At 38.2% G+C, this 13,608-nt stretch overlaps 1 long non-coding RNA gene across 1 annotated transcript; it reads right to left on the reverse strand.

The window, feature by feature from the left end:
- Positions 1 to 1,426: 1,426 nt before the first annotated feature.
- LOC110017284 lies at positions 1,427 to 3,888 on the reverse strand. Its single transcript, XR_002292645.2, has 2 exons — positions 3,098 to 3,888; positions 1,427 to 1,586 (listed from the first exon to the last, which is right to left on the reverse strand). It is a non-coding gene; the product is annotated as an uncharacterized LOC110017284 (long non-coding RNA).
- Between the last annotated feature and the right edge of the window lie 9,720 nt (positions 3,889 to 13,608).

A 13,608-nucleotide genomic window follows, 5' to 3' on the forward strand; every position in this document is an offset into this window, starting at 1 on the left:
CATAAAACTTTTGACTGTAGCATTGACATGCATTTAAGATTCCCTTCAGAGGAGAGAGGGTCTGAACACCAAGGCTCCTCCTGATTAATGTTGATAAAATGCTGTTTATTTTTCTTTAACAAATATTTCTTCAAGAAAAAAGTATAAAATATTTGCAAAATATCAGGGACCTTGTTTTTCCCCCACATTAGATTAAAATGAAAAACAGTCAAAAGCTTCTTTAGGGGACTCTGCTCTTTCTTTGTAGCAAACCTTGAATCCTCATCTCTTCGGAGCAAAGCTGTCTAAACCTGGTCTCCCCCGGTACAGTTGTGGCTTTAAATTACTTTAAAAGCCAGTCAGACAATAAACTGGTGAATCTTCAAAATTGGATTTTGTAAGAGCTAAATTTATACCGGTGTTGATAGGGTTGTCACTTTTCATCCAGGACGTGTTGTAGTATATAAGCTTTGGCAGTAAAGCAAAGTGAGCAAAAGCACAAAATGGATTTAAACAAATACTTTTTAATGATGCAGTGTTAAGAATCTTATTTTATGTACAGACCATTCCCCCAAAAAATTAGAATATCATGGAAACTGTGTTTATTTCCATAATCTCATTAAAAAAATGAACTTTTATAGAATATAGATTCAGGACCCACTGTTAAATTGATTTCGAGTACTTTTTTGTTCCAGCTCATAAAACTCATAAAAACAGGGTTTCAGAGAGAAGAAATCTGACCAAATTTTTCAGTTCTTCAGTTCCAGATGTCATCGACTTCGATCCCTTCCATAGTCTTGATAAGCCACAAAAGTTCCTAGCTAAGCAGGGTTGGCTGTGTCCAAGCAGATCAACAGACAGTCTAATGGAAGGGAAAATGTGTTAGGAGAAGATGTAGCAGTAAAGGAGACAGCCGTGGGCTTCAGCGGATAAATCAAAAGATTCAAGAACCAGGAGACATGCAGAATGAGTTGGAGGAACAGCTTCAAAAACCACCACATTCAGACACATTCAAGTGGTGGGCTACGACTGCTGGGTTCCTTGGGTCAAATCACTTCTGAGCCTGGACCAACGGAGGAAACGTCTCAACTGGGCCAAGGAGAAGAAGGACTGGACTGCTGATCAGAAGTCCTCATGAAAGTAAAGTCTGCCTTTCATTTGGGAATAAAGGTCCAAGGATTTGGAGAAAGACTGGCGAGTCAGTCATGATTTGGGTTGAAATGGCTGCTCTGGTGTTAGTAAACTCTGCTTTTCTTCAATCCAAAATCACTACAACAGTCTGGCAAAGTATTCTAGAGGACTTCATGATTCCTTCTGCTGAGGATCTGGATGGAGATGCAGATTTTATCTTCCAGCAGGACCTGGACCCCTTCCCAGACTATTGAAGTATTGAAGACATCATTTTAGAAAATACTTTATTTGGATTGATGTTATCAGAATCTCTGTCTTTTTTTTTTTTTTTTTTACAAGAACTCATAAGTAAATGGTGATTTCTCCACAGTATTCTAATTTGCTAAAGTCCTGTTTTATGTTCCCAATTTATGTAAAAGTAAACAAACATGTGAAATCAATGAAGTAGTTGGCCCCGGAACTAAATTCTATGAAAGCTTAAAGTGTGGATGCCATGCTTTGAACAACTTTGTCAAATAAAAAAGCCCTTTAAACGCTGATTCTATTGATACCAATAGTTCGCGTCGAAAAAAATCCGAAGCATATGAATAATAGACATCTTTCGAAGGAATCAGAGATTTGGATCTGCCGCTAGAGCGCAGGCTGGAAGTGAACCCGATATGACCTGTGACGTCATGAAAGGCGTTGATTTTCGCAGTTCCGCTTCGGACAGCATGTAAACAAAACCGGTAGTCTTCGTTTCTCTCGTGTTTAAATCTGTTAATCATCAACATGCCAAGTCTTTGTGTGGCAGCTGGATGTAGCAATACATCTACTGAAAGTGTATCTGTGTATAAAATTCCCAAACAAGAAACGCTGCTGAAAAGGGGAAAGTTCAAGAAGGTGGACGGCGAAGGATTTTTCCCTCCAGATCTGCAGGAGAGAAGTCTGCGTTTTCGAAGGGACAAAAACCGGGACACAAACGAAGAATTTTGAACGGAGAGTTGGGAGGAGGATCTTGGCTTCTGAGTCGAGGAAAGGCGGGTGAGCTGGAAGCGAGCGAGCCGTTTTCTGGGTCGGAGAGGACGGCGCTGGAGTCGGGAGCGGAGGCTGCTAAGCTAGTGTGCATCACGATGGATCACATTGAGGCGAAGTAGTCGTGTTTTCTGTTGTCCTTGGATCCAACTGGAGTATTTCAACGCACTCAATGTTTTGCAAGAGAAGCAACAGGCCTGCAACGTTTTTTTTCTTTTGCTTTTGAGGTGCCGGTACCGCGAGTAAACTGAACTGTGTGTGTGTGAGCGCGCGCGCGCGCACGAGAAAAGGTTTCAAACGGGTTCAAACGGGTAAAACTGTTAATGTTCCACAGTTGTTAATGGTATACAGTGACTTTGTTAACTAAAGAGTAGTACCATCTGGGAAACTTTTATTTTGTGACATTTATTTTGTAAATTGGGTTGAAAACCAGTGTTTACCTTTGTTTAGATTAGGCCAAAAGGGGACATTTTGAGTATATTTTAGGGTAAGTGGAGTAATTTAATTTTATACATTTTTTAGACTTACTGGAGTCTAGCCGAATCTTCATGCTGGCTATCGTCATGATCGGCATGATCACTAGACCTACTACTTTCTGCTATATCCTCCTCACTTTCGCAAAAGGGTTCGAATCGATACGGTTGCAAAAGTGACTCATCATCATGATAATCTCCGCAACTTTCCTCTTCATCTTTCTGTTCATCTGATGATAAATCGCTAATAGAGACGGTAGCATCACTCTGTGCTTCGCTATCGGTGCTAGCCATGTTGTCTGCCTTGTCTTCCTTTCGTTACGTCACAAACAGGGCGGCGCGAATTCGGCGGAATGCGTGAAGCCGGCGGCCGTCCTCGTTGTTTATATTGCGTTTTTCGCTATTTATTCTTTTTCGAAAAATATTAAAAACAATCGCAACATGAAATAGAAACTATTTACTATATTTTGGCTTATTAAAATAGGCCATGTCACCCACACTTTAACTTAAAAATGAAATTATAGAATTGAAAACACTTTTCCATGATATACTATTTTTTTGGAAGAGGTCCATAGAGGCATAATAATCCTCACATGAGTTACTATCTTAAACCTTTCATTTAAATGTATTAATGGTGATAAGAGTGTAGGCAGTGAGAAAGTTATCTTGTAAATCAGTCAGAGGTGAGGGTATTGCTAATTGTGTTGCTCACACTTCTTCTTTGCCTCTTTCTGTGCTTCTCAAGCAACACTGAACATTTCCATGTAAAGCAGCTCTAAATGAAACAGTCAGCAGGTGGCCCTCATCCCTCATTTCAGCCAATTATACAGCTGCAGTGAACTATTCAGACTACATCGCTGCAAGTCTCTTTCTTCCCCTCTGCTCTTCTGGACAAGTCAGCGGTGTGAGCCAAACTTCACATTTATCTCACACTTCACATGGCAGCCGGATGGTTATCTGCCGTGGTGATGGTGTGCCATGAAAAAAGAATGAGGCCAGCTGCTCCCTCAAAAATAGCATGGATACATGACAGTGTTTCATAAAACTAGTGGTGTGAGGCAGGAGGAAACAATGGTCAGTAAAAGGGTTTGTCTTGTGTTGTAATGGAACCTGTAGACACGAGCTAGAGTTAGCGTGTGCCAGTTTATGAGGTATCTCCGTGCATGAAGCTTAAATATTTGATCAAACATCATTTCATGAAGGCTCTACAAGAAACCAACTTGGTAAAAAAAAATTTTAAGTTAATTGCAGTTACTGGTTAAATTGGGTTTTTAGTAGAACTCAATGTTTATACTTGTGCTCTGGTTGTTAATGTTTGACGCCAAAGAAATCACTTTTTTTCTAGAAAAATTAGTTCTTTGAGGTTAATGCAATTCATTTGCAGATGATGGAGTCTTATTGTTTTGCATTAAACACAGTGAAACGTTTTTTTAAATTAGATTTCATTTGTATTTGAATACAAGCTCTGTGCAATTTTCTGTACAAGAAATCTCTTATACAATATTAATTCCAATTTAATCATTTCTTGTACGTTTAGTCTGATTTTGCAGCTTTTCTTTGCACAGCAGATCTCTGTCTGAGCCATAAAGTTAAATCTGTGCATGCTAACCAAGTATTCCAAGTTTGTGTCCTATCATAGATCATAGATCATAAAAAACCTACACTAATTAAAATTTTTACTGTTTTAGACAAATAATTTTTTTTACTTCTGTTCTACTTTCTTGTCTTTTCTTTACAATTTTAGCAAACACCCAAAAAAAAAAAACGTCAATCATTTTGGAGAGGTCAAAGTAACATCTTTTCATTCATTTCATCATTTTCTTACACTGTTTATTTTATTTTACAAAAAAACAACAAACTGGTAGACTTACAGTATAGAAATTCTGATCATTAACTGCTCACAGGTAAAACGCATCGACACAGAGGCTGCTCATTTATTAGGCTTGCCTCAATTTCACCCAATCAAAAACAATCAGGACACCATGAACCGAGACGGATACGACTCCCCGACTAGATGCTGACCTGCTGCACTGTCCCCATGGTAACCCCTGACCACCATCAAGCAGTACCCGTGATTCTTCCCTCTCTTCCAACTATAACTGATTGCTCACAAAGCAGAAAGCCAAAAGCCTTATTATCTCTGTGATGTGTTTCAAGATTCATTTATATAAGATGTGGCATCACGTTACAGTGTTCCAAACTAGGACAGACATTTTACTTCCCACAAAAGCTCTGATTGAATATATTATTACAAACCATGTCAGCTTTTTATATGGAGTTTCACATGTGAGGATGAGAGTTAAAAATACATCTTTACAGTCAGGTAAATTTATTGACATTTGGAACAAAATGTGCCATAACACCACACAGGAAAAAAAGGCAAACTGAAGAAATAATATGTGAAAATATCAAGTAAACCTTTAAAGTTTTAAAATAAATTAATGGCCTGAATAGCAGTCAGATGTTAATAATTAAATGCACCAAATCAGTTCAGCAGCAAGTGTTTGCACTGCTATAAAAGTCAGGATTACAACAACAAGATTTCTGATTTTAATTTTTTTTCAATTTCTTTGTATTTCTATAAAACAACGAAAAATAAAGATTTCACACAAGTTCTTAAGGGAAATGAAAGGGAGCAGAAGGAAGAAAACTTAAATTAGATGTTTGCGATTCAAAAAAATTAGACAAAGCGGAGAACAAAAAGTATTTCAGGGAGACAAAGACCTCTAAAATGCAAACTGTAGCACAGTATGCACAATTATACACAAACAGAAGCTGGAGAGTCTCTATGGCTCATAATTATTAAATTATGTAACACATGCTTTGAAAATCTCAAAATTATCTTTTTTTAATAGAATAAAAAAACACAAAATGTGAGCTATTTATTAGTGACTGCTGGTGTGAGTCCTAAACAAAAGAGCTCACAGGGTGTCTTAAGGTTTAATAATAAAAAGTAACAATGATGCTAGTTTTATCTTAGCACTGAAATTATTTTTTATTAAGATGTTAGATTTTTTTAACTAACCATGTGGGTTTTGCTTCCTGCTTTCTTTGATCCCTTTTGGGGTTACATGGTTGCGTAAGCCAACCCAGTTACTGTTGGGTGGGGCGGGGTGCACCCTTAACATGTCACGAGTCCATTGCAGCCCCTCAAACAGTCACACGCAATTTGTTTAACCCACGAAGCAGGTTTTTGGAGTAAACCAACACATACATGGGGAGGACATGCAAACTCCACACAGAAAGGTCCCACTGGGATTCAAACCGAGGCCTTTTCGCAGTGAGGCCAGAGCGCCAACCACTACTCCACCATGAAGCCTGCCATTCTTTCACAAAAACCCAAATTCTTTTGATGTAGAAGATACTGACAGGACAGCTTGAATGAATTAGCCCTACACAATGTTTGGAGGAACTTTTTACTTTAATTCCAACCAGAATAAATGAAATCTGCAAATAAAAACAGACAGAAAGTAGTACCAAAATGTTTCCAGCCATGTTGTTGCTCAGAAGAAACAAGACCTTTTTTTTTAGATCTCTGGGTATCTGTTAATAAAGTTATCTCTCCGTCACTGTGATGCCTTATAACAGTTCATAATAAAACTATTTAAATCATTTTATTACAAAGTCTTAACAAATTACGGCATGTTATAGAGCACTGGTTGCCCTTCTGTGATTTTAGCTTTTTTTTTAAAGTGGGATTTTCATATTTATTGCTCTGCTGCCTCAGAGGTGAGAGGGAGCTGAGGGAAAGGTCAGTATGTTCAGTGTGGTAGGAAAGTGGATAGATGAAAAGGCCACAAAGACTTTGACCTTTACTGATGAATGCAGGAAAATGGGGAGGAAAAGTCTCATTCAGCATAAACTGAACACTGTTTGCAGAAATTGGTGAATAGAGCATTACCCAAAAGAGTATTAATGAGAGCAAAATAATTCAGGAGGGTATTTGCTCTACTTTGGGGATTTCTCTTTATGTTGATCCTGACTAGGTTTTTGGAAGTGAAGTGATTTAAAAGCTTGACAATGATAAATACTGTGGCAAATTTCTTTCTAAAAATGATGTCAAATCAGTCACGTTTTAACCTATAAGAACCCAGACACATTTTTTCTTAAAAGGTGAGTGTATTTTACCACTAACCAAGTGGACAGAATTCATTTCTCATATTTTTCTGTTACACTGATGTCACCATGGGTTCTTATGGGTTAATACATATAATGTCAGGATGGGAACTTGGCTTATACTTACATAGCACTTTTCTACCTACAAGGCCCAAAGTGCTTTACAGTCACAGTCCCATTCGCCCAGTCACACACACATTCACACACTGGTGTCGGCTCCGCTGACGAACACTGGCGCCAACCTCCCACCAGAGGCAAGGTGGGGTTCAGTGTCTTGCCCAAAGACACACCGACTCATGGCCGCGCAAGGCAGGAATCGAGCCTGCAATCTTATGATCATGGGTCGACCGCCCTACCGCTGCACCACGGCCGCCCCCACGCCACCCCACTTGTTGGATAACCTTAAGTTTGTGTGGCCAACAAAATGCCATTGCATCAACAACAAAACAAGGAGCAAAAAAAAAAACTACTGCAAACAACCGAAAAATGACATTTTGAAAAGAACAAAACAAAAAAACAAAAAAAAAAAACTAACATTAAAAAAGCAAAAACTGAACAAGAAGATGAAAAAACAAAAAAATGACGTGATTAAGACTGAAGACAGAAGGATCGGATATGAAACTGATAAACTGAAAACCATAGCATTAAATATAGAATAATTATCAGAAATAGGGTTGACAAATACTGTAAGTCATTGTATCTGAGCAAAGCACAAAGCTTAATAGAACATGACCGAAAAAACATGACAAACACTTTCATAAACATATTAACTTGTGAAGGCAATGTCTACTCACTCTCCACATCCTTTTCATGCATTAATTTCAGTTACAGCCACATTACTTCAGAAACATTAATGCAAATGAACACTATTTGTTTTATTTTCTTTATTTAACAGGATAAGATTAACCTTATTTAGTGAGCACAGTTAGTTTTCTTGTTCTGTTATACTTAGCTTTGTTAGTTTCTTTCATTTCACTGTCTGCCTTACCTATGGAGCCACTGCCTGGTGGAAGTCAGTAGCATTAAATTGATTCAATGCTATGCTTATGTCCCTGTAAGTTTGGTTTGTTTACTGTTTAAGTTTGTGTTTGCTGTTAAGTTTCTTCATAATAGTTATGTTCAGTTGACCTTTTTAATGGACCCAATTTTGTAATTTTCTAAAAGATAATTAATTTAGTTATTTTTGGGTGAATAAAATAACCCACTCTGCTAATAATTTATCAACCTGTGGCTCACTCATCATGAAAAGGCATTCATTTTCACATTCTTAAATGTTGGCGACTCATAAATTAGCCTCCCACAAACAGATATTTGGGCAATATTGTCTGTCACCGTTTTATAGTAATGATATTCATGGCAGTACAAAAACAATCTGGAGGAGGATGTGAGAGTGCGGCGCTAATGTCATTTAATGGTCGCTACAAGTTAAAACAGCTGTGTAGCTTGTTCCTGCAATCTGCTTTAGAGCGGGGTTTAATGTCAGTTTCATTCATTCTTTTGTGGTTTTGGACCTTTCATGTGGTGTTCTCACATGATTTCCAGATGTGCAGTAGGCCAGAAACTTAAATGGATTTATGAAAATCATAACGTAATTAAAGATCTTTGACACCCTAAAGTTTGAACTGACTGAATTCCTCAGGAGACAGTGCTGTGTAAGCTCTCTGCCACCTGATAAAAAACGGTTTGAAGAACATGAACTAATAGGCTGAGACAGACAGGTGCTGGTATCCTAAAATCCCCTCCTGCTACTACATACTTTAAATTGACTAAAATGATTGGGGAATAATAGGTCGATGAGTTGATAACGACAAATAAAAAGGAAATTGCCATTTTAATAGCACATTTTATGACTTTAGTATACACTGACTGTGTTTGGATCAGCAGCTCCATCCACTCTCTCTGTACTGCAGTGACTTTAATAATATTCTATATAAATACACTACATGGATGTTTTAATTCATTTATTGACCTTCTTAACTTTATCTGCAGCTAGTTTTATGAGAAAAAACATGTCCAGTGGCGAGTACGCCAAGCTGGCATATCTTCATCTGATATGGTCACTGGAGCAAAAGCACAAAGCCCTTTAAATGTTTCAGCTGGTGCTGCTGTCCTGGACCAATAATTCAAGCCAAACATTCACTTTGCTGCAAACTGCAGTAAAAACTTTGAAGAAATCTCCAGGGACTAAGATAACAAGGAGCAATGCCTCATTGGTAGACCTTCCACAGAACACAAACTTCCACTTTTCTCGAGGTCATTTGGAATTTATATAAAGATGGAGAGGACACTGAAAAGAGGGGTAATGGCAAACTTTTCTAAAAGGGCTACAGTACTTTGTAAAATTTAAGTAGTACACCAGGTTGTTATGGGAACAAAACTCTGCTATCCAAATGAATACATTTTTAAATCCCTCTCCGATCATCTTTTTATCTAATTTGAAAAATTTGATTATGCCGTTTTGAGGTGAAAACAAAATCTGAGTAATTTTCTTTACACAGTTCCTTCAGAGCAGCAGTGGCTAATTAGAAATTCACCTGTTGAGTAGGCCTGCCCCCACTTCCCATCATCCATTTGTTTTTCATGCTCTCCCGCTAGCTTACAGCCCCTCACACCCCAAACCTAATGTCAGTGGTGCAACAAAAGTGTTGAGCAATATCCGAGCTACCCAGTTTTGAGCCTGATACCAGCTCGGATGAGGAACACGAAAACGTAGATGGATCTAGTCATTTACAAGCGGATGCATCAGAATGGAGCAGAGCAGGGAGCTTGTGACCTGCTGTAGCAGCTTCTGTCACACCTACAAGCTTTTCCCAACAGCATGTTTTCCATCTGCCCCTGATTCTCAACAATCTGAATAAAGAAATGCTCAGCAATGCAATTTTGAACTTGATTTTCTTTATAAAAGTCCTCTATCATCAAAACAATTGCTACAAGAACACGTTGAAAACCCTAAAAACATGATTTTCATCCGAGTGGGTCTTTAAGGATCCCTACTTCAGCTGTGTCTTTTATTTGATATCTCTTTAACAAGTTGTTTTGGCTCTCAAAGCCTGCAGGTGGGGATGAAAACACAATATGTTCTTCTAGTCTTTTGTGTGGAGCCATTATCCCATTTTCAAATGGCAGGAGACCAAACAATGAGAGAAATCAATCTAAAAGACTAAACACTTTTGATTTAAAAGAGATCAAATTCAGTTTTATTGTTCAGATGAAGTTATATTAACAAAAAGGCGCCAATATTTGGTTTGCATCTGTCTTTGCTGATGATATTCTAACTTTGAGACAAAGCCTAATAGTTTTTTGTTTGGTGTTTACTATTTCTTTTGAAGTTGCTAGAATATAAAAAAAAGCGGGACTTAGAAGAGTGAATGGACGACAGGGAAACTAAAGCTGACAGCAGCTTTTGAGGGAGCACATCCACTGCAGGAAGCCAAATTCCAGCGAGGAGATTGAAAAACCTTGCAGTGAAGACAACCGATAGCAGGGACTTTAAAGTTCATCTGAATCTGAAGGGACTTCAAAAGCACATTCACTTGTCAAGCTTTAAGTCATGTCACAAATCTGTTGCCGGTTTCCCACCATAGAGAACATTCAGCTACAAAAGTGAGGAGTTTCAAGCTGAAGTTTCTGCTCCCGTTCAGATGTGATTTGAACAACGCTAATGCACCGTGCTTTGATAAAAACGGTTTTTAAAATTATCTACTTTACAGCTGAAATGAGTACTGAAGTCCATTATTATTGAACTTTCCAGCTGCCTCAGGCCTCCTGCTCCACCCAGCAGGACTATTAATGGTCCAATCGTGCTGCTGTGGAGCTGTGAAGTCCATAACTCTCAGCTTCACATGACATGCCTTTAAAAAGGAGTCAAGCTGATTCTCTTTCCATGTTACATCTTTTTTGCTTTGAAATAACAGGAACTCTGAGGATTTGTTCCAATTTTTATGGAGATCATGCTGCTGTGATTTACAACTTTGATTGAGTGCTGTAGCATTTGTTCACACTTCAGAAGAGCCTTTTGCTTGTAACCTAATAATGTATTGTTGAACACTTTGAACATGTCCTAGTGTGTCTGGAATTGTGGCAGACATCAAGAAAGGGCTGGTCCTGCATTTTTCCTCCCCATCTCTCATGAGGAATCTCACCACCTCCATCATAGCACATGAACACTGAATACACCTTTAGATCCAATCAAATTGCAGCTGCCAGGGGTTAGCTAACAACATTAAAGTGTCAACTAAAGGGGCAAATTTCTCATGAGGGTTTGCCTAATAAAATAAAAACTTACAGACTTGGAGTTATACTTCTTGCTTCAGGTTCTGACAAGATATTTTAAGGTTTTAAAATTGAATTTCCATCAAATAAAATCCAATCGGACTTGTCTTAGTTTATGGGGTAGAAGTAATAAAAAAAAGCTGTGAAATGTGACTGTGTTTTTTCATTTTTGAAGATTAACCGTTTGACCCAAACTGCTGAAAAGGTTGGGTGGACTTTTGCAAAAAGATACCCATTTATGCACATCCTGAGGGGTTAAGATGTGCTTGGGCTCATCCCCAGCACATGTTTTTCATTAGTCTTGCTTCACACATCGTAATAGTTAAAGGCGTTCAAAGGATTTAAGTTAAAAGCCATTCAAAGTCAGTTTCGATTTAGGCAGTGCTTTCCCTTTTAGTCAGAGATGTGTGCATTTGCAGGACTCTCAATGTAACTTTATCTTATTTTTCCCTCAGATTTTCAGTTTTTGGGATTTAAAACCCTCAAACTTCCTTTTCTCTCTTGATAGCTAAACCCATGCATACGGCTTAGTATTTATTTTATATCTTAAACGTCTTTACCTTGCAGCAGCTGTGATATGAACCTTTAGCCGGAGAGGTCAAAACCCTCTTTCAATAATGGATTAAGAAAATGATGCAGATTATAAATGTTTCAGAAATGCTTTTGCTTTCCATTTTTCAAGGTTTATTACTGTAGGAAAACATCTGTGAGGTTTCAAGAAGGGAAAAGGAAAATAAAGGCCTTAACTGTGTTTGACATGTGCCATATGAGTCTTTAGCCAACGTTTTTTTTTTTTTTAAGAATATTTATTCTGAGGAAAGGGCTGCACATGAACAGAGGGAGAAAAAGCCACCAGAGAACATCAGTCTGTAAAAAGTCACACAAATAAAGGAAGTAGTGCCGCACAGTTGAGAAAAAAGCTATCGAAAAGTAGTTCTTAAGTTGTTTTGAGGAAGACGCCGTGTGACTAATGATGCCTCTCTGATAGACACAGTGACTTGCTTTGAATTGAAGGCAATTTCGTTTTGTCTCGATAGAGTCAAAGATGGATGTTCTGGTGACTCAGATAAAAAAAGAAAAAGTTTTCAGCAGATAGAGTGTCTGCATTTTGACTCCTTCAACCCAGAAGTTTTCTTTTTCAGCTGTAAGCAGGATGTCACATCTCTGCTCCACAGGGAGGAGACTGACGTTCCATGAATTACAAACCTCTTGTGCTCGCTCCAGAAGTCACTGGAACTCTGGCATCAGTTCAGGGTTTTGATAAATACATTGTCAGGCGGCCACATGCGCACAAATTTCTCCTGTTGTCCACCTCTGCACTCCACAAATCTGCTATATGTCTCCGTCAGTTGCCCCCACTTGGGACATTTAGTTGAATAATAACTCCAGGTCTGTGGTCTGAGTGTGCAGACGTAAACTAGGGCAGTAACATCTGCCTCTCTTGTGGACTCAGTGACTTGAAATGCATAAGAGGAACTTGTCATGTACCCACACGGAGTAAGTGCTTTTCTGGCTGTCGCCTGATGTTTTTTTGACACTACTTAATTCACCGCATGCAGCCATGTGGTAGAAATTCATGAGACCTTCATTACTGCTTGTTAAATTGTTTACTCTATGGGCTTTTAAGGTCTTATTAAAGGTTGTGATCTACAATTTGCATTGTTTTGTTGTCAAAGTGAAGCCCACAGAAAAAGAAAAATATAGCTTTGGTTTCAGATTTAAGTGACTATACAAACTGTGGAAAGACACTGTGTGCTAAAAAAAACAAAAAATTAACACATTTATATTTGTACCCTGCTGGTATTGAAGACCCATCTATCTCTGGTGGCTCTAGCTGGTGGTTCTGTTTCTAATACATGAGGGAGCCTAAACTTGTGTTTTATTTGTCAGTGACTTTTTTTTCCTCCTCTCTTGATACAAGTTTTTATTCCAATTAGCAAAAGTAGGACAAATTTGACTGGATTGAGACAGTTGCGGCTGGACGAGGCCCTAACGTGAAATTATTTGTGTAACACTTCAAAATGCAGAAGATATTGGCTGGATGCTTTAAAGCACCCTTGTTTGCAATAGACTCCAAGAAAAACAAGAAAAAGAAAACAACCACATTGCATCACATTTATAATGTTTGGCTTCATGGATCACGAAAAGTGCACTCTAGACAAATAAAAAATAGATAAAGTTTAAACTTTGTTCTACCTAATGCCACAAAATCAAACCAATAAACTGAGTTGAATGGGGACAGAAAGTAGGGCATCCTGAAATAAAGCTCTTATCTTTGGGTACAGATTCTTACCAGATGAAAAACAAACATCACCAAGAGAAGATTGTAACACATCAAGAGGATTAAATGATAAGGGAAGAGCACTGTAGGAGCACCTGGATAACACGCAGAGCCCAGGCAGGATAGCATCGAGCACCACAGAGAATTCTCCAGGCGTTATCAGTACATCTCATTGCAAAAGAAATTATGAGTAACTATAGAACAGCCCACCTTCTTCGAGCAATTGACAAACAAAATAATTGCATTGCTAAACCAATTATACAAAAAATAGGGTCCTGTTTTTATAAACTATTTCAAATGAAACAGCTCTGAGGAGAAAAGCTCTGTTTATTAATCTAAAAA

Source organism: Oryzias latipes, chromosome 20, assembly GCF_002234675.1.
Source record: "Oryzias latipes chromosome 20, ASM223467v1".
NCBI classification, from domain to species: Eukaryota; Metazoa; Chordata; class Actinopteri; order Beloniformes; family Adrianichthyidae; genus Oryzias; species Oryzias latipes.